Raw genomic sequence first — 21997 nt, 5'->3', positions numbered from 1 at the left:
TGAAGAAATTCTAAAGGAATGCAGCCACTTCCCTAAACTCTATTACCAGCTTTGTAATAATCAGAAAAATGCCAACATTTTGAGGTATGACCTATATAAGAAGTTTAAAAAGAAGCAGGATTAAAATAAATGTTAAAGCTTCTACCAGTGGCCCTTTATAATCACCATGGTTACAACATACCTGTGTCTCTCACTCCCTAATAGCACTTTTAAAACAGCTAGACAGAAACACAGACTGAAAAGTGAGCCTTAAACACACAATCATTGTGTAAAAAATATAAATTGCATAAAAACTCTTGAACCGTGAGCAACAGAAAGCTCTGCTGGTCAACCAGCAGCAATTTTTACACTTCTACAGTGTTTTATGTAAGGTATATGACAAGTTAAAAAAACAAAACATTTCTAATTTTGAAAAGAAATTTTGAGCTAAAATATAATTAAAATCTATGTGGGGTGTGTGTTCTTTGTGTTCTTTGCATTCTGGGAGAATTTGAGAGAAAACAATATGTTCTATTAAAAGGAAAGACACACTGGGGGAAAGAAGGTAAAAACACCAACATTTTGACGTATAAATTGTACTAAAAATGTTGCGGGAGTAAGAAAAGTCTATTAGAGAAAGTGGGGAAAGTTTAGACAGCTCAAAAGTCAGAGTGTGTGACCTTAACACTGTAAGTTAAACATTCTGTGGTGAAATCATAAAACCTGAACTGCTATTGTGTAAACACTGTTAAAAATATCAAAGTTCTACTTCAAGTTTAAACTTTGAAGGATGTTTCTACTGTGAGGTAAGTCTGACCTACAGTGCTCCAAAAGGGACGTGTTTTCTGACGCATTCATCAAAATCTCATTGTCATGTATGGGAAGATTTCTCCCATTTTCTGCAAGGTTTCTTCACATTGTACAATGCACAACTACCAGAAGTCATAGGATACTTATACCAATCAAACCTGTTTTGATGTATATTTAATTGCTTTTTCAAAGCTGTGCAACAAGACACAGGAGAAAAAATGCGAATAGAATAATATTAAAATGCAGTGAATAGTTACAGATTGATCCACACAAGCATTAAAAGAAGACACAATATATTTATTCTGCTTGGCCTGCAGGGTTTTCCTCTCTCTGCCCGAGCCCACCTTCTAAGGAGGCAGCAAATGGTCCATTTTATCTCTTTCCTGTCAGCCATGACTGCAAGAGCACCAGATAGTAATCTGGAAAAATAAGAGTACAGCAATTTAATTGCCCTCACTATTATTCTTTCTTTTAACAGTCGTCCAAAGACCTTTCAAAGCTAAAGTGCGATCGGGAAGAAATTGCAGAGCGTCTTCCGCAGGAAGGAAAAAGCTAACTAATCTTCTCGTTAATAACGCTGAAGCTCATCGGGGTTGTACAGGCCGCCATGCTGGCTCGGCCCACGCTGTCACACTGCCTGCCCGAGTTGGAGCGATTTTGGCCGATGATTTGATCAGAGGCAAAAGCAGCTCGCTGAGAATATTTGGACTGTGCTGTTCAAATATTTGCAATGCCCCGACACAGCTGGCTCCGCCGCCACCGCCGCCGCCATGGAGCTGGCAGGGCAACGACTGCCTGTAATTGATTTAATTATCAGTAATTACCCAATGGTTTTGTGTACTCTCTGTAGTCCTGAAGCAAGGAGGGGAGCGGGGGAGGGGGCGTCTGAGTTAATGATGTGTTTCTATCTTAATTAATGCTGTGGTCCAGTCTGGTTGAAGCACAGCCGTACAAACACGTGTAGACGTAATTTTGTGGAGACTGGCACAGATCGGCGCTGAGGGTGGCGGCCTTACATGAGGTGACATGAATGAAAGAACCACAGCCTCTTTTTCAAGCAGGTTTAAACGTCAAACGTTAAAAGAAAAAAAAAAGCGTGAAAATTAAACAAATCTAATGTCTATGTAGCCTTTGCATCCACACAGCTTCTTCTATGACTTAAATTTGAGGGTGGGTGGCGGAACTATTAAAAGTCTCGAGTTTGAGCCTGTAAATGTCATGTTTGGTCGAAGATTTCCGCTTTTGCCTTCTAATTGGTGTCGGGGGGATTTGGTTTTTTTTTTTTTTCTTAAAAGGAGAGGATGAAAAAAAAAAAGAGTGAGGAAAGCAAGAGGGGAGGGGAGGAGGGCTGGGGTGGGTGCTTAAGTCCACAAAACTGCAGAGTTGCACTGAACCCAAACTGAGTTTTAATGCTTCCAGCTTCAGTAGACTCGGGTCAGTAAGACGGGAAAACGGGGTTGCCCTGGAATAATAATCCCCCCACTTTGATTTGACAGTGAAAGAAAAACATCGTGTCAACACGTAGAGGAGGTCACTGGTGACCATAAACGTCATTTACTGTCGGAGGCTGTGGAGTAGGAGGTGTCGCTGGAGTGGGAATGAAAAGAGGTTATGACAGATTTTGAAAGAAGTGAGATATTCTTTTTGAATAAAGAGGCCTTCAAAAACACAGGCCCTCCTTCTGTCGCAACGTTAAAGGCGATGCCGGGCTGTTGTCATAACTCCCTCTTATGAATCTGAAAGCATTTCTCTTTCACGCCGGTCTCGACAGTGAGTGGATTACTCCACTGTTTACAATATTTCAAATTCCCTCTCAAGTGTTTGGTTTGGCAGGTTGTCCGGCCTTTTCCCTTGCAATTACAGGGTTGCTGGGTTTCTCAAATGGGGCTTTTGAAGAAATAACACTTTTCTCCCTGAACTTAAAGGGAGGGGGGAAAAAAGTGGAGACGTTTGGCCAGCGGCTTGTACAGTCAATCACACAGACTGAGCCCGAGCTGTGTCTGACGCACTTGGCTACTAAAATATCCTCAAAACTTGTATGAGTGGAACCATAGATGTACATGCACACTTTTTTTGCTCCTCAGTCTACAGCCAGTTTCAAACCTATTTATAATCCCTTCATGCATATTGCCTGCCACTTTATATGCCAGAGTTTCAAACTAGGGTCATCTTATGTCAAAGTTTAAAAAAAATCTGTATTGGAAGATCTTGTGTGATCTATTAGTGCTCAGAGTGTGTGTTGTGAATGATTTTCAGCTACTACCACACCAAACTCTGGCCCAGTATCTGTAAAATTGACTAAATTATTGCCACGTTTGTGTTAGCTAATATCGATTAGCTGTGGCAACCAACTTGAATTGGATTGACTCTCAAATCTTAATCAGTTGTAGATGTACATCCAGTGATTAATGTCTGTGAGTTTCATTAAAATCTGTCGAGAGGTTTATGAGATACTTTGCTAACACACACAGTTTACGCCAAACTTTGAAGCAAAGGTCTTGCACAATTTGTAGCGCTCAAGAGTATGTGTTGGGAATAAGTCTTAGTTATTAACACACTACACTGTGGCTCAATATGTGTAAAACTGACTGAGTTATAGCCATGTTTGAGTGCCATCTTAAATGGGCTAGACTTCAAAAGTTACTCAGCTGCAGATTTATTTCTAATGATTACTTTCTGAATGTTTCATTTTTTCAATCCACATGAATTTTTTTATTCATTCATTTGTTTACTCAAGAGAGACAGTCCACATTAATGAAAATTTCAAAAAGAAAATAAAGTAAATGCACACGAATGCAACCATAAGCGGATTTCCATTGTTAGATCCCAGATGGTGAAAGCTGCATATCCTAAATTAATTGACTCAACCAGTTGCAAATTAAATATTGACAGCATGGAGAAGGCTATTTTTAAATTAAAGAAACCATTAAGTCAAACATTATTACTTATAACTTTTAGAAGATTTAAAGTGGACGGAATAATAACATAAATACATAAATACTAAGACTGATCAAGTTAAATATCATTTAAAGTTTTGTTTCTTTGGTCTTTTTACAGTTTTAATAAAGCAGTAGTTGCAATCTTTTGAAATTAGGTTCTGTGGAAAAGTTACAATTAACATCTTACCTGTTGTAGATTCTCTTTGAACAACTAGTTTAATTCTGATCAAATTGACGAGCTAATGGCTAGTCTTAGTGAAGCCAAGACCAAAGTGGATTACGGTCATCTTAAAACTGCTCCAATCTCCAAAATCCTACAGCAGTTTCAGTGAAAGGCTGAAAGTCACCTGCCTTTGACAGAAATGGACACAAAAAGGTCTCATCGAAGTCAGCATTTTCTTTTTTTAGCATAAATCCTACAACTTGTCTTCTGTTCTTTCAGACCAGTTCGGATGAGTCAAAATGAGAGCAGGAAGAAATCTCAGAGATAGATCTTAATTGTTCATCCATCCAGGGAGTTCAAAAAAATAATAAGGCAGCGGAAAAAACAATGCAAAGACAGTGAGCATTTAAAAGACAGACGGCGGGTTATTGCCACGTCACGTTCTGGTAATTATATCACACATAATTACACAATTACTCTGCAAAACCTTATTCTGTGAAGATTATGATGCCGAGTTCAGATGAAAGGCCCGATAGTATCAACATATTTGGCCTTGCATTGTCAGAGGGGAGGAGGGGAGGAGGGTGAGTTCCTTACCCGGAGGCTAAGAATCCACTCCCTCCACCCTCCCTGCACCCCCTCCACCCACACAAGGGAGTTAAAAATCCCATTTACTCCGACTGGAGCCAGGAGTGGGCTTGAAAAGGCCGGGGACAAAAAGCGATTTTCCACGGAACAAAACCATTACAATGGTCCCGCTTTGATCTGCTCCCCCCCCCCCTCTCTTCTCCAGTCCTACCAGTGCCAATTGAACTTTGTCACCACGCAACTGTCATCCACGAAGGGAAAACCCTTCGACTCTGAATGAAGCGGTCCACAGCAATTTACTCCAGACAGAGCTTTGAAGCATTCAGCTCTCGGGGCAGAACTTTTCGGACAGCTCGCCGTCTCTCTTCTGCCTTCCGTCATTTTCTTCTTGTCTGTCTACCAAACCAAAATGGCCAGCAAAAGACAGCGTGGACAGTCGAGTAGGGCACTTAAATGTCCAGCGTCACAGTTTTTTTTCCCCCCTCCTTCCCTCCCTCCCGTCTCAGTAACAGAGGCATGCAGCGTTGGCATGTGGATAATAAGCCATGGGGCCCCGCAACATCAAAAGCTTGGAGAGCCCCTAAGAATACAAATGTGAGGCCTAATGGTACACTTCATTAATGTCCTCCCCATCAAAGCCCACTTTACTGACTTGGGAGATTGACTAATTTACACATTGTGGGAAATTGCTCCCAGCCATGCGTAAAACTGCCAAGCATTTATATGGAGAGACTCAGAGGGGGAGGAAAAAGGGAGGAGGGGTGGAGGTGGCAGGGACAGCCTCTGTTTTCTTGAGAGCTTTCTTCGACTGTTGGAAGTGGCTGAAGGCCAGGCAGCGTCACACATTCAGACTCCGGACCTCTTTGTTTCTGAGGAGGAAAGTCACAAAAGGAATTTCAGCAGGCCGTACAGCGTTCCTCCCCTTCGTCTCTGTCTCGTGTTTTCCTTCCCCTGCTGCACTTTAAACTCGTGTTCTTCAATAAATTTAAAATTTTCTTAAGACGCGTCTCCATACTTGGGTGTTGCAAGGGCCAAGAAACAGTGAGCTTAGATAAGCATAAAGGTCGGGAGATTGGGAACTGAAGGAAGACGCTGATCTGTCCAAGTAACATACATTCACAAAATTATTTAAGTTTTTAAAGCCAAAATTCCAATCTTTTTTTTTTTTAGTGGGGTTCTGTGGAAAAATGATGAACAATCAGTATCTTACCTGTTCTAGAAAGCTTTTCAATTGGCCTCTGTTTAGAGAAATAGATTTTAACTGTGACCAGCTGACAAGCTAACAGCAGGTTTGAGTTTAACCAAATAAGTAAGTAAAGTTTATTGATTATTTCAAAAAACTACTGTTGACCAAAGTGCTGGGCATAAAATAGGAAACAAATCATTAAAATAGCTCAAGTGTAAGTTAAAAAAGACAACATCTTTAAAACAGAAACAAAGTGGATTGCTGATATCCTAAAACATGTCTAATACTAATATTTTCATAAACTCTTACATTGCACTCATTTTGTTTTACATGCGTATTTACAAATAATTCCGTGGTAATTTGTTTAAACAAATAGCAGCAGCAGCTAGCTGTAGCACTTCTACTACAAATATTATAGAATAATCATGTAATGCAAAATTAAGAGCAATGTAAAGGTTTAATAAATATGGTTTATATGAATTGCTATAAATTTTTTTAGATTGTTATTTAGAATCTTTTTTTTCAATTCGAGGTTGTTCAAAGAACTACATATCTACAACAAGTAAGATGCTAATTATTCATGAACTTTCTGTGGAACCCCACTTCAGCTGATCTGAATTATCCCTTTAGCTGAACCATAAGCAGGAATGTAATTACAGGCTTTAGAAATATGCTGGCAAAATGTTTAAAATTGCTCCAAAAGATGTTTTTGAGAACCTAAACATGCCACAACAAGTTTAATTATTAAAAACATGGATGCATCAAAGCCTCCATAATCACCAAAATCCAGGACATTTAGACAATAAAAAACTACAGCTTTATAAATAAAAATAAATAAATATAATGCTACCAACCAAGTCAGTCATTGCCGTTGATAAATTTAAATTCTGGTAGATTTTTTGCCCTTGCTTGAGACATTCTTGGAAACACACACGAGTCTGATACTGATCTCTCTTTGACGGAGAAAAGGAAAAGCTTAAACGTGTTTCCCAAAATGTTGCTGTGTTCCATCAGCTAATCCTGAGAAATCTGTCTCTTTGAACTAGCCTTTTTACAATCACACACATGCACACAAGCCCATATTACTGTCATCACCATTTATTACAGGCTCGAGCCGCATGTAGCTCAGTGTGTTTTACAACTATGTTAACCATGCAGCCGAGACTTAAATGACAGTTTGAGATATTTTTTCTTTTGTAGCTGTCGTGCATGCACATTTGTGTGAGCAGGCGATGTTTGTGTGTGTGTGTGTTTGGGGGCCTGCTTTTGGACCCCGACACCTTTGATACAGAGCGAGTCTTTCAGCAGGCAAATTAGATGGTTTTAATTTGTCTTTCTGAAACAGTGTAAGCCGGCCGCAGGCGCTGATGCCAAACGGCGCTCGACTCGAACACTGAGGAGAATGTTAAAAGTGTGTTGAGTGTCTGTATATGTAAGCACAGCTCTGACATAAGTAAATACACCAGCTTGGGTGGAACACCTGTTTATGTTGGAGACTGAAGGAGCTGACAGATATTATAAAGGAGTTTTCAGCATTTTCCGTGTAGCAAGAAAGTAGCGATGAAACTTTTTCAAGGAGCTGAATTGGCAAAAAGGGCTGTAGCACTGGACTGGAGGTGGGGGGAGGTTGGCACGGAGGGAGAGCTTAATGTGTCTCATTTGCAATCTGGACAAAGTTTTTTGAGGTTGGCTCGGCCTGAAGTGGTACACACTCCAGTCACTGACTGGTCAACAGAAACGATTTGAATATCGTGACTAATTCGACCAATTAAACTGTCACAGGATTTTTTTTTCTTCTACTTCATCTTCAGAGGGCCTTTTTTCACAGGCTGCTCATCCATAATGCCGTCCTCTGTTACCATGAGCTTTCACTTAAACTCTCTTGATTCACGGCGAAGTAGCACAAGCAGCGAGATCAGAGTGAAAGCACAGCCAGAGGCACGATTCAGCCAGGCTGCAGATGACGGGGGATCTTCACAAACTGTACAATGAGGTCAGTATAAACGTGGTCATTTGGCTGCTTTCAGATCAGATGTGGTCAGACTGGTGAGCGCAGAATTTACTGGAATTAAACGATTGTTATGAAACAGATTTAATAACTCAGGTTTTTTATTAGCTGGACTGATTTCATGAAGGGGTCGTTAGAGCAGAGAGTGTTTTTGGCCTCTTACAAGAACACTGTATTTCTTTTTTTCTAGAAATGTTTTCATCTACATGAAAACACAGAAAATAATCCAGTCATGACTATGCCAGGCCTGTATGGAGAGCTGTGACGCTGCCACAAAAATACACCAGAAACGGAAAAGGAAGCGTGAGAAAGAAAAAGTCGAGGACAGAGAATACAAGAGCAAAAAAATAAATACAAAATGTTGTGGATTGGTGACAAAGTGGAACTTCTACTCTGTGTCACATTAAACTACTGACTGGGAGTTGTGTCAGTCCAAATTTGTGAACATAACAGACAATTTTAGGCAGTGTCCAGCAAGGGACACAAGTGTCTGTCTTTAAAACTATTCCCATTTCTTGCACTTTTTAAATATATACTTGGTGTATAATGTAGATCTTCTGCAATGTTTACTTTAGCATTGTTGACAGTTTAATTAAGTGATGAAAAAACCTTTCTGACCTTAGATTATTTCATGTAAAAACAAAGTATTTGCACTATTTAAGGTAATGTTATTGTTTAGCCATGTCTGTGTCATAATGGAGGCTTTCAAACTTTATGGGGTTCGTAAAAAACATTGATCAGAAACTGGTAAGATTTGAAACAAGTTTTATTTTGAAAGGGACAGGAAACTGCTGTGAATGGGAACAGGAACAGAGGTTGGTCTCTTGCAGGTTGATGTATTTTTACTGAATTCTTCTCAAATGATGCCTCTCTTATGGGTTACTTTCTGTTTACAGGTTTTGAGGAGGAGGAGGAGGATTCAGGAGGTCCAAGGGGAGGTGAGTACAGACGGTGGATGTGAGTACAGGACTGAGGAACTGGAGTACCAGCAGGACAACGCCCACGGAGGAAAGGACAGGAGGAACATGAGGAGATCTGGAGACAGGTACAGGTTAAACAGGTAAAACACTCTCTCCACCTCAACCTGACAAACAATAGGTGTTAAACACAACAGAAAAACAAAACCCTCAGCCTGTTTGTTGACGTATGACAGTATATGACGGTTTTGCTTAAGTTCACACAACTGGCATCTGCAACACAAACACAAAAATGTATTCTGTCATTATTGTTTTTCGGTCTGTCATGCATGGGGTCACAGGTTAGATTAGAGGTGGGTGTATGACATCATAGTTATCAAAAGCTTGTGTTTAGGCTGTCCACAGAAATTCACAAGGATGACATTTCAAGATCTTCTTCCCTCTGGAACCCTGTGTCAAAAAATATAATTTTGGGCTTTTAATCGGGTGTTTCCATGTGGACATAAGGCTGGGACGAGAAACAAAAACTGAATGTTCATAAAACGCTGTTCCCATGCGGATGGGGCTTTAGGCTCAATTCAGAACAAACATGAAAGTAACAATCTGTGAGGAAACATATTTCGCCTGCCATCTTAAATATGTGTAAAACTGACTGAGGTATGGGCAGTTTTGTGATTGTTTAGGTTGATTACCATCTTGAATTGGCTTGAGTTCAAAAGTTAACCAGTTGTAGATGTGGTTCATCAGATATTTTGCCAGCACACAAGAAAACACACAAATACAGGCAGTTACATGATTGTCCACCTTTCATAATGGCAAGTGACAACAGTGACGTCAGTGTAACCTGTTTGAGACATTGTCATGTGGCTGCTTTGAGATCAGATGCGATCAGACAGGCGAGTACAAAATGTAATTGTTAAATTCACTACATTTAAATTTACTGCCATAAATTTCAGTTCACACACAGAAAAGCTTCATCAAAATTGCTGCAAAATATCCAGGCTGGCTCAGTCTTATCTGAAGCACAGCTTTGCGCAACAATCCAAGGGAAGACCCTTGAATTGTGCAGCACACATTTTGTGCACCATTGTTGTCTGAATGAAGGAACGCTGGTGTGATTTCGTTGCATCTTATGTAAACAGAACACCACTTCAGGCATATCATGCATATCAATTCAGGGTGAACTTGTTAGACAGAAAATAATGTAGGACAGGGAGTCATTCCACAGTAAACAATAACATGACAAGATACAGATTCCACTTCCACTTATCTGTTGATCATTACAAAGCTTAAAATCTTTCTAGTTACAGTGACTTTTGAGGAGACACTGAGTCCAGGAAGTTTAGAAAACAACAGTTAGTTTTTGCTGTCTGTGGTTTAAATTAATATGGTTTTATATAAAATGTACAATGATGTAGATGATTCACCTATTCATGTCTTTGATATACAATAAAAATGAGGTTCTACTGTATCTGTCTGTTCAGTGTTTTGTTTGTTTTCTTCAATCATTTAGGTTCTCATAATTCCACTATAACCCACTATTTTATGGATGTTTATTACAAATACAGCCTCCTACCCCCTCACACACACACACACACACACACACACTTTTGGGGGTTCAGTGAACATCCCTTAAATATCTACACTTTTAAAAAAGTGGAATTTACAGCAAAATATCAACATATCTCAGAAACTTTTTGTCTTGCTGATGCCAAACCTTTATACATTTAAATCATTTGTTTTTAAAAAAACAAATTTTGAGAGCACTTAAAGTTCGATCTCAAGATAAAAGTGATATTGCCCTTCACCAAAAGGTCGATTATGTTTTTGCTCCTGTCTGTGTGTGTTTGTCTGCCATTTCAGCAAAATAGGTCATAAACCACTGGGTGGAATTTAATGAAAAATTCAGAAAGGAATCATTGGATGTACATCTCCAACTGATTTACATTTAGCAAGAACCAAAATCAATATGGCCGTCACAGTCAACTGACCTTCAGGAAACACAAAAATGAGCATCATCTCCCACACATACTCTAAATGCTGTGCATTACATAATATTTTTACTAAACACTTTAGCATTAACTGCTAGAGTCATTCAGCCATGTTTGTCTGTTATAAACCACTGGACAGATGTTGGTGAAATCTTTCAAAAGTAAGAACCAGATATACATTTACAACTGATTTACTTTTGGAGTCACCCTACTACACAATGGCCCCCACAGCTAGTCACTGTTAGCCAACACCAAAATGGCTATAACTCAGGTAATTGTCCAGATATTGAGCTACAACTTGGTAGCGTGGTAGTAGCTGAGACTCATCCTCAACACATACTGTGAGCTGTGAGACAGCTCACAAGATCTTACAATATTTTATGAGATAGTGTAACACATCAAGGTTTGACCAAATGGCTACACCTATCATTTTTCATCATAAGATGATTTTAAAACTGAAAGTCAGCAGGGGGATGTTCTTTCCTGTGAGGAATGATGGGCTTTTGTTTGTCTTGTGTTCAGTTAGTTTACAGAACACTCATTTGTACACAGAGATCTTTGCTGTTTCATTTATTGTGTCACAAACAAACTACTACAAAGGTTGTCTAAGCCACAGTGCTGAAGGCTGACCGATGGAGACATTTTCAGGAGACCGAAGGGAGACTGGACATCAATGGAAAAGAGTCGGGTCTTGTGAACCTCAAAGGGAGCGCTTGAATTCACCTTTTGTTCGTCCCTAAAGGAGACGCTGGGGAGACCGCGCCAATCTGCTCAGCAGATCTCAAAGAGAGTCAGAGCCACACTTGGGTTTAAGTAATGCGGTGTTCCTTGTTGAACAAATTCACCATTGTGACTCGTTCGCCTGATACTATCCACATACCTGCTTTTGGGGAATGCATGTGAAAAGGCGGTCTGGAGTCTCTGCCAAGAAGGAGGGACGGAGCGGTGAGGAAAGAGGAGGGGTTCCACTTAATGGGTCACAAATTCACATTGAGAGGAGCCACATCTGCATTTTATCAACAGGGCCCAGATAGTGTTACAGGGGACGATTGTCTGCAGATTGGCCATTGGGCCTTTTAAAGTGGTAAATTGTTGAGCAAAAGCAGAACCGCGCACAGGATGACAGAGCGTGGTGCTGGCTGCCAATCACAGAGGCCATCAGGTTAACACTACTGAAAAGTTAAAGATATCGCCCGCCACCTTTTACGCCAGAGTTTTAAACTGAGATCATCTTATGCTGACAAATGACGACGTTATAGCTGTTTTAGTCAAACCTTGTAAACGACTTTATGTGCAATTTCATTGTGAGATCTCGGGAGATGTGTTAGCACTTGGAATTTGTGTTGAGAATGACTCTCAGCTACTAGCACATCAAAATTAGCTCAATATCTGTGAAAATGACCGAGTTGTAGCAATTTTTGTGATGGCTAAGGCTGATTAGCTGTGACATCCATTTTGAATTTGGTTGACTCCAAATGTTAATGACTTGTAGTTCATTCTGTGAGTACTTTCTGAGAGCATCACTGAAATCTGTCCAGTGGTTCATGAGAAGTATTGCTCACACTGCAGACAAACAAACACCCACAAGCACTTAAGACAGTGGCAAAGACATTATCAGTGACAGGCAATAAAGACCAGATGACAGTGGACGGCTACATTTTTCGAGACAGTGCTCAATTAATTAACAAGCTTCTCCTCCCCTTGAATCCCCATCAGAAACCCCCATCCTGTTTGTTCAGCTTATGTGTAAAGCATTCAGCTCACATCCACACAACTCTGCAGCCCTTTGCTCCAGTCCATTTCCGTCTTTTTATTTACTTCCTCCAACATCAAACACATCAGTGGTAATTTGGCAGAAAGCCGTTATCTGTTCAGACATGCTCTCTTCCCATGGTTGACCCAGAACATCGTCTGACACATCTTCTCCACAGGGAACTGTGGACGTGGGGGCCGGCGTGGTCTGACAGCAAAACAAGCCCCACGAGGCGTCGCCGTCCCCCCTCGGGGACCTCTTGTCTCTTCCCTCTGCTTCATTACCATCTTCCCCTTTCTTTCTCTCCTCTTTCATCTGCAGTCTATCGCTGGCTCCAAGCTGCTCTCATCCGGGAATACAGTGAATGAGGGTGGGAGGCTGCAGACAGAGAGAGAACGGATATGGGAAAAGGCAAAGTAAACATGTTAAAGAAGGAGGGGGGGGATTTTTATTTCAGCTTTTATGCCTTTTTTAACCATAAATTGGGGACTACAATAAAAAAGGCAAATGGATGCTGCAAGATGAGAGATTTGTCTTCTCCAGCACAGGTGGTTTCTGTCAGTGACGGGGTTAACTTGGAGCTGGGTTTAAATACAACTAATGAAAATATTTGTGAGAAGTCAATAACATTTACTGGAATAAATTAGGTCTGCACAAAGAAGATGCATGTACTGGTATAAAACCACGATGGTTAAATTGTAGCCACTTTATCATCAATATTACAGCTTTTGATTTTCACCTTTGTGGTTATTTTATTAATATTATTTGTAATTGCTTGGGTAAAAACATTACCAATGATTTGCCATACTTGCTATATTTTTAGTGGTTTCCTCAATCAGTCATCTAGCTGAAAATGTCTGTGGAGTGAGCTGCTCAAAAGTGACAAGATAAATCCCTTCCATTTGTCTTCAAAGGAGAGAGACCAATAAAGATGTTAAGACAAATCTCTCCACTTTATCTTAATTGTCAGAGTAAATGGGAGAAAGAGTCATTCCACTTTATGATCATCTATTTTCCCTCTAATGGTGTTTATGAAAACATGGGGATAAACAAATTAGGGCAGATGGACTCGATAAGACACACCACACACACACACACACACAAAACTTTACAACTCAGTTCAGAAGTGCTTCAGTACTTCAAGTCAAACATTCGACACATGAACGTCCCTCATTGTTTGTGTAAAAAAATACAGAGTGAATTGTAATGATGATTATACAGTTTCAGGAAGAGAATTAAAAGCTTTTGTGAATACAGCTAATATATAAACAGGTCTGTGTTAAGAATGAGATCTTGTGTCTCAATAAGATTATCTGTTGAAATAAAGGTGAAATAAAATAAATACAATAAACCAACTTCACCATAAAGTTAAATAATGAAAGACTATTAATTTGTATAAGGAAGTTAAACTCTCTTGTGGCTGTGACTGCATGCATGTTTTTCAGAAAGGCAGTGATGTTGTCACTGATGGCGAGACTCGTCACCATGGAAACCGTGAAACTGGAGGACAAGCTCCTGGCAACTGCGAGGAGTTTGTGTCCAAACTAATAATTAATCTTAAAACCAGAGTTGGTTTAACCAAAATGATTCTTCACAAGCTAAACTAAACTAAACCTAAATTTAACTAAAGCGAGGCTAAATGTTGCTTCCCTTTTTATTAGACTGGAGGACAGTCTTTGAGATCTAAGAATGTTAAAACTGAGGACAGTTTTTACTTTTTTTTTTTATCTTAAATTAGTTGAAGTCATACAGATGGAGGCAGCATTTCAGGATTTTTGTCCTGACCTCTTTCAGTGATTCCACATCACGTCTTGAATACGCTGAGTCTGCCTGAAGGCCCCAAAATCCCAAATATCCAATATTGGTTTTCAGCCTCGCCTCAAAGAATTTTCTAAAATCCTTCAAATTATTGACCTTTTAACCTAACTTATAATGTGTACCTGGTCGTATTTTTTTTGTGTGTGTGTGTCACACTTTTATTTTTAATTGCTATTTTTAATTTGCTTACAATAAATTTGTAGGGAAATATACTGAAAAAAATCTAACGTTTCCATTGGATTGGGGGTCTTTGTTCTAGTTCCTATTAAACATACATAATGAATGACTTGCAATTTTTTCATTAGTTTTCACTGAAACGTGCTGCTTATGCAAACAACATGCATTTTATTTGATTTCACTGGAAAATGAAAGGTGAAAGGATTTAGGTTTAGTTTATGGAACTTGGCATTTATCCATTTCAAGATAATTAGCAGTAACCTTTATCTGGGTTTTAGTTCTGCGAATGAAATAAAGGTTAATATAACACAGTTTGTTGCATTTTATTACTGAGTAAAATATTTCTTATCATCAGGCTGTGATAACACAACCACATACATTTTGTTGACAATAAAAACAGGAATATCCAGCGATTTACTGAGCAGATATATGAAACCAATTCAGCAGTGCCACTGGACATGCATTAAGCAACTGAAGCTAATTTATTGCTTTCTTGTTTATTGGGGGCAGCTTTCCCAGGGTTCTCCTCTGCTTCCTCTGATCTCTAACAGACTCACACCTTCCTTAAATTCATACAGATCAGTTCAGACACACCTATAAGGAAACCGAGGCGTACGTGCTCACCTTTAATTATGTGTTTTCTTTTTTTTCTTTCACCCACACACACACACACACCCACACACACACACTCACTGCCTGGAAGCAGTCTTATCACCAGACTCTCATGTGCCCCCAGACTCCACTAATCAAGACAAACTCCAGCCTTCACCCCTCCCCAAAAAAGCCCACCCTATCATAACCTCCTCTCATTCCTCACCCTCCTTCCCCTCATCCTGCTTCATTCCCTCCCCCTCATGGCCTTCTGTGGCTGTTGGGCCGCACAGGGTCCCACTGTAATTGGTTTAGACATAATTTACTGCCCACTTGGTAATGTAGCATTTCAGCATCTGATAAAAATCATATCAAGTCACAGCGTTTGGCTGCCACGGCTTGAAAGGGACTCATTGTAATCATTTAGATACCAGAAGAGGTTCCTGTTCTCTCTCACTCAGCTCCACTCCCCCCTCCAGTCCTTGTGCTGCTGGTTCCCAGTTGGACGACTAAAACATATGCCGATATGTTCACATTTATGTATGTTATTTTACTCACAAGTAAAACTCCCTGATGACATTTCCCGTTTCTTTTTTCAATGCAAGCTGATTTCAAGGGTCAAGACAAAGCCCTGTAACCATATTTGTGGCTGATGCTACTCGCCTCGACTTCTCATAATACTCTCGTTTCACTTTAGTTTTTTGAAAAAAGACGGGGGAAGAGGGAAAAAAACCCACGTTAGACGGAGAGGGAAATATGGGGAATTTTCTGTTATACAGAAAAAGCTAAATAAGGAAAATGTATTGGGACTAAACATGGAAAAACAAAAAACAGATTTATGTACTTTCCCACTTACTGTCATAAATGGTGTTAATAGTTAAGAAGCAGAACACAACCTAAAAGCCTGAAGTAGGAAAACATTAGTTAAAAACTAAATATAGCAAAAGGCCAGCCAAAAGCAGCAGAACATTTTTTTAGCTGTTCTTTTCTGCAGGTGTCGCCACATTGAGCAAATTCGCATGAAAGATTTGGTATTTGTTTTGTGCCATCCCTGACGCAACCTGGACTCAAACCTGCAGCCTCAGGATTTCAAGACCGCAGCACTGATCACCAAGCTACTGCGGCCTTAGCTAAGTGTAGCCGAACAGTAGCTAAAAAACTAAAAGTAGCATAAGAAGACAACAATAGGTAGGTATGCTAAAGCAGATTTCAGAGAGAATAATGTTTTTGAAGGAATTGAAGAAATCTCAATGTATTTCTATAGGGGAAATATCTGTACATTAAGTTAAATATTTTAAGTATAAACGTTACAAAACCCAAAAATCACAGAACCGATCTCGTGAACGATCTGAACATTTTGACATATGAATGACTAAAATAGCACCAAGCATGCAGAAGTAGTTAGATTACAAAAAACATGCTGAAAAATAAATAGGAAAACAATAAACTCAGCAGTTAAACTATTAAACATCGGAGTTCTACAAATAACTTTTGAATCACATAAATTAGTATCGATCATTCATCAGATACGTTGTTGTAATAGCTTATTTGTTTTTATAAAAGTAAATTTGGATTCAAACTTTACCTCGTCAAGTTCAAAAGCTGACAGGATATTGAGATAATTAGTGAGATGGATGAGGATATGAACTTTGGGTTCAATTGCATGTGAAAGGACTTTTCTTCCAGGCCTATGAGAGCGGAAAGGAGACTTATGAAGCAGCTAATCCAATGATAACAGTTATTACCCCTAAGCTTGCAGATTTTATGTATTTTTATTAAGGCAATGCTGATTATCTGCAATGGCAACACTATGATGTAAACACTCTTCCTATAGTCTTATCAGTAAACTAAAATGTATGAAATACTGGTATTTTATTAAGGAAATCTATAAGAAGTAATTTTAAAAAACCCTTAATACCGTTTCTCTTTTTAGAGAGAATGATTAAGATCAAAATGTCCACCCACCCACTGAGCTGAAAAAAAAAATCCCCTCTGCTGGCAGAAGAGATGGAAATTTAGTGGACTCCGCTCCTATTTCCAGGTCTTGAAGGAGATCGCTATAAGGGCACAATTTGCCATGTGTTTTATGAGCGGTACTAAATCTGGGTTTTATCAGTGCGAGGGAAAATTCCACTGCTCTTCTTGGGTGTCATTAACATTTGGAGCAATCACCACACAAGTCCATCTGCTCGCTTCAGGACTCATCTGCTCCCCGCCTGAACGCACAAAGGAAGAAGGCACACAGCTAAGGAACGATGCTATCTAAACACTAAACAGAGTCCTTGTGCACACAAAGGTCCAGATAAGTCTCACAGACTCAGTCATGCTCAAAAGGAGATACCTTACGTTAAAACAACAGTTCGGACATCTTGAAGAAGGGTTCTGTGGAAAGTTTATGAACAAATGATGTCTTACTAGTTGTAGACAGCTCTTTGTAAACCTCAGTTTAGAGAAAAAGAGTTTAATTCGGACCAGATCGATGAGCTAACGGCTAGTTCAAGTAGGGCCAAGACCAAAGTGGACAGCTGCCATCTTAAAACTATTCTAAACTTAAAAATGTCCCAGTGGTTCAGATGAACACTCATTTATAAACCTTTTCACTGCTGTCAATTTTGCATTACAATATTCTGATGGAAATATGATACTACAGCCAGAAAGTCTTAAAGCTAGCTTATAAAAAAAACATACAATTCTTTGTAAATAATAATGTAACATAAACTGACAAAGCTGTAAAGGTTTCTAAAACACTTTGCATGAACACTGTCTTTGAGTTTTTAACTATTTTAAGAAGGCAGAAATCCACTTTCATCTGTCCAATCAGAACTAAACTACTTCTCAAAACTGAGGTCATCCAAAAAGTTACAACAGGTTATCCCTTTTGTAACTTTTATCCCTGAACTGTGAAAATTGTTTCATTTCACAAGATTAGCTCTTGTAAGCCTGTGAGAAGCTCCTTAAATGTTTTCTCATTACATCTTTATGCTATAGCCGCTCCTGTTTGAAGAAATTTAGATTTGATATCATTACAGCATTCTGTGTGATGGCATGCAAACAAAGAAGTGAAATACGTGTAAAAACTGACTATAATAGTGCCACAACATGTGATCAGTTTTTTAAATAGCCTCTAGCTGGGTAGGTAACGTTTTAAATAAGAAAACTGATAAAAAACAGAAAGAAAACAAGGTTCATATTATTGGTTTCAGGTATAATACTTTACAAAGAAACTATTTATTGTAAGCAGATTACATTTGGTCATGTATAATGTAACACATTTGGCTTTGCAACCTAAATAGTAAATTAGTAGTTACATTTTTAAGAAAGCATTTTATTACTGTTTTAATTTTCTGGTATCTCCATGAGTATTTTGTTATTACAAAACAAATTTAAATGAAATAAAGATCACTCTGCTCCCCTTTTGCTTCTCAGTACAGTCCTGCACATATGGAGCAGAGGACAGAGTTAGTCATAGAAGTCTTTGGTTTAAATGTGTGATTCAGCAGTACATGAAAAGTGCCTGGCATTTTTCCTATAGGTTCAAAAGTGAGACCAAAATTTTAAAAGATTGTCTCTAAAATTAAATTTTTTTAAAGCCTTCTATATTTATATATTGTACAAATTGCGTTCCAATTTTTCTAACCAATAAACTCTTGAAGTACATTAACCATCATAGGAGCTTCAGAGATTTCTTTTTAAGACTCTAATGGGATAGTTTTATGTCTTCACTCACCAGGCTTAAGCCAAATTTCATGGTGGAAGTGACCACAAACCACTACTCGGTCTGTTCGACCTGTCGTTGGAGGAAGATCCCAGAAAGCCATGGTTGGGACGTTTGAGGGGCCACCGGCGACGCACAAGCAGCGAGGCCTCTCATCCTCTGAGCTGAATCGAGTGTCAGCTGAGGTTAACTGTCTTGTCTGTGTGGTGTTTGCGTGCTGCAACGAGGTTGCTCACGATGCTGCAAATCTCAGAGACCACAGGGCTGCCATCCAAGGCTAAACCATTAGTACTCATTGTGAAAAGTGAGTTTTTAAGTGCTTGCTGAATCAAAGGCAGACTCATATTTTCTAAGGAGGAAAGACTTGGAAGTAAATAGGTGGTTTTCCTCTTTACTCCAAAGTAAATAAGATAGAAAACTGCTTCCATCTCTTTTGGAGCTCAGTCGTCTGGGTTCTATTTGCACAGCGAGCTATTAGCCATCTTGCACCATCACATTTATAACCATATGCACAGATGAAAGGTATTGTACGCACAAAAAGGAAAAAAAAAACATGAGAGAGGCAAAGTCTTGTTTAGTTGAAATAACAGAGAAGGGGATTATCAATGCATGTGGTTATCAGGTTAAACGCTCAACTTCTGACTTGATAGTTTTAACAACTTAATAACACGTACAAAAGGGCAAAAGTGAGGCCAATTATGTTGGAACTGAAAAAAAGTGCAATCTGTTCACAGGACTACAGGACTGGAAACAATTTCAGAAACCAAGCAGCAAGTTAAGTGTTTTATATCGCTTTGGTTCATTTGACACATCTCTTGGAAATCATATCAGGTGTCCTGGGCAGACATTAATCCCATCTAATATGTTTCGAAACTATCTAATGAAACAATTAATACATAGCTCTGCCTCTTATACTTCCCCTGCCTGCAGCCGGTGGAAAGTTGCCAAGCGTGCCCAATCCCCCCTCATGGTTAAAGAAAACGTAAATGAAACCGTATATTACTCAGCACTGTGGTCCTGACATCATCGTTTCACAGGTCACTCTCCGCACACAAGAGTGTGCACTTGATAAGACTTACAACCACTTAACAGGCTTTCTAGTGGTTTTTAGCATCTGTCAGGTGTCAAGTGCAGCCCCTTTGGCTTTGTCGCTAAAACTCTTCAGCAAGCTCTCCTCATCCACCAAGAACTCACTCTGATGTCGAGCCTTGAGGGATTAACTTCAGACCAATAACATGCAATTAGATTTATTTTCCCCCTTAAGCCTATTAGGCTACAGCCGAGCAGTCAGTGGTCTCGCTTTAGCTGAATTTAATTGTGTTCCTTATGCCCAATGAGCTGTGTGCTGCAGGGGTTGGAGGGGTGGACAGACGCATTTAAAGCCACACCTTGATGGGTTCACGAGTGGATGAGGTGATCCCGGCTCTGAGGCAGAGACCGAGCCGCCTCCGAGGGAGAGAACCTCTTCAAACTGAAAAGTGAAACTGAAGCTGGGTCTAATCGTGTCACTTTGTGCGCCTTTCATGGCCTCAGTAATCCTGTTACACAAAGATAAAGATGTGTCTTCTACTCCCTGCGCTGTTCACTTACAGCCCCCTTTGCCTTTGTGTACATGTAGGTTTATCCATTATTCTGGCCGAGTGGCTCCCTCACTGTGTTACACAAGAGAATAAAGAAATAAAAGACAAAACGTAAGCCTATTTGTTCAACAAAAATTGTATTATTTGCTAAAGGTAGCATAGAATTTAGAAGTGACTTTTTCCCCCATATTTATATCATTTAATGTTTATTCAGATGCAAACCTTAAAACTTTGTTCAGTATATTTGTTATTCAAGATGTGTGCCTCAGCACATTTACTATTACATTAGATAATGAATAAAATATTATTGGGCATTTTTTTAATTTTATAATCATACATATAGAGTAGTACTAGTAGAGCTAATGGAAAGAAAGTTATTGAAATTGCCGCTGACTGTAACAGAACTGTTCTAACTATCCATGAAGTGTTTTAAAGAATAATCTCACCTGTGCTGTGTAAATATATACAGTATTTGGTTTAAACTTATCTTTATTTTTTTTAATAATTTTCCTGAACTTAGATGTATTTCTGTAAAAATGAAGCTCAAGAATGTTTTTTGTACATCTTATGTTCATGATCACTTTCTGCTTTTTTAAAGATGGACAAAATGCCTCTGTCTTCTATCGTTGTTTACTACTGAAACCAAAATGTCTTTTTTTTTTGTGTGCTGCTCTGTTGTATTTTAGAATCTGCTCACTGTAAGGATGTGTGGCTGTACCGTCAAAGCAAACTTGCTGGAAGATGGCTACACTGTCACAGTGTAACAGAACCTTATTTTGCAGTCTCAAATACCTAATTGAAACAAATTGTGAGGTAAGAACTACACAAATCAATAAAAATAGACAATTAAGATTTTTTTATCTGAAATGTATTTTTCTATTTTAGTCCAGGAAATATCCCATTCATTTACATGGAGGGGTGGGACTTAAAAATTGTGCTACAGCCAGCCACTAGGGGGCACTTGCCTTTTGTGGCTTCAACTTCTAACTTCTGGTCCTGTCTCTAGTTTTAAAATACTGTATCTCAATGGCAACAACATTAACAAACACCAGTCTGGAACATCCATCCATCCATCCATCCATCCATCCATCCATCCATCCATCCATCCATCCATCCATCCATCCATCCATCCATCCATCCATCCATCCATCCATTTTATTTTTTTCACTTTTTGCAGGGTTCTGTGGAGCTGGTTCTTATCTCTAGCAGTCATTGGGTGAGAGGTGAGGTACACATCGGACAGGTCACCAGTTCATCACAGGGACACATAGAGACAAACAAGACAGACAATAATTTATGCTCTTACTCACATTTAGTGTCAACTCAGAGGAATCAATAAATAAGTAGGTTTTTGGTTTGGAACAATCTCTCTCTTTGACGTAAAACAATGCAAAAAAAAGCTGAAACTTGGTATTTAAATTTAAAGTTCTGAAGCACAGACCTTTTGAACAACACATGATAGTCAAAACATTTGAATGCAGCAAACAAGCCACCATGCTTTTTCGTGCAATAAATGCATAATGGACCAGATTCATGTGGTGCTTTTGTGGTGTTTAAGATCCCTCAATGCACTTTACTCACTTTTTAACACATACTGTTCAATCATAAAGTGTTTCTTACTGGATACATGAAGGTCTTTTCTTTGCCATACTCACATTCAGATACAAATAATCCCATCGGGGGTGATGTAAGGTTCAACACTGTATACAAGTACTGTATGAATGCACGGCTGAGTCAAATTATATTTAAGTACACAATAAGTGCCCATTGTTTCGGTCAAAC

The sequence above is a fragment of the Kryptolebias marmoratus genome, linkage group LG4 (assembly GCF_001649575.2).
Source record: "Kryptolebias marmoratus isolate JLee-2015 linkage group LG4, ASM164957v2, whole genome shotgun sequence".
Taxonomy (NCBI): domain Eukaryota; kingdom Metazoa; phylum Chordata; class Actinopteri; order Cyprinodontiformes; family Rivulidae; genus Kryptolebias; species Kryptolebias marmoratus.
The sequence above is the reverse complement of the archived record's forward strand: the minus strand, read 5'-3'. Positions refer to the sequence as shown.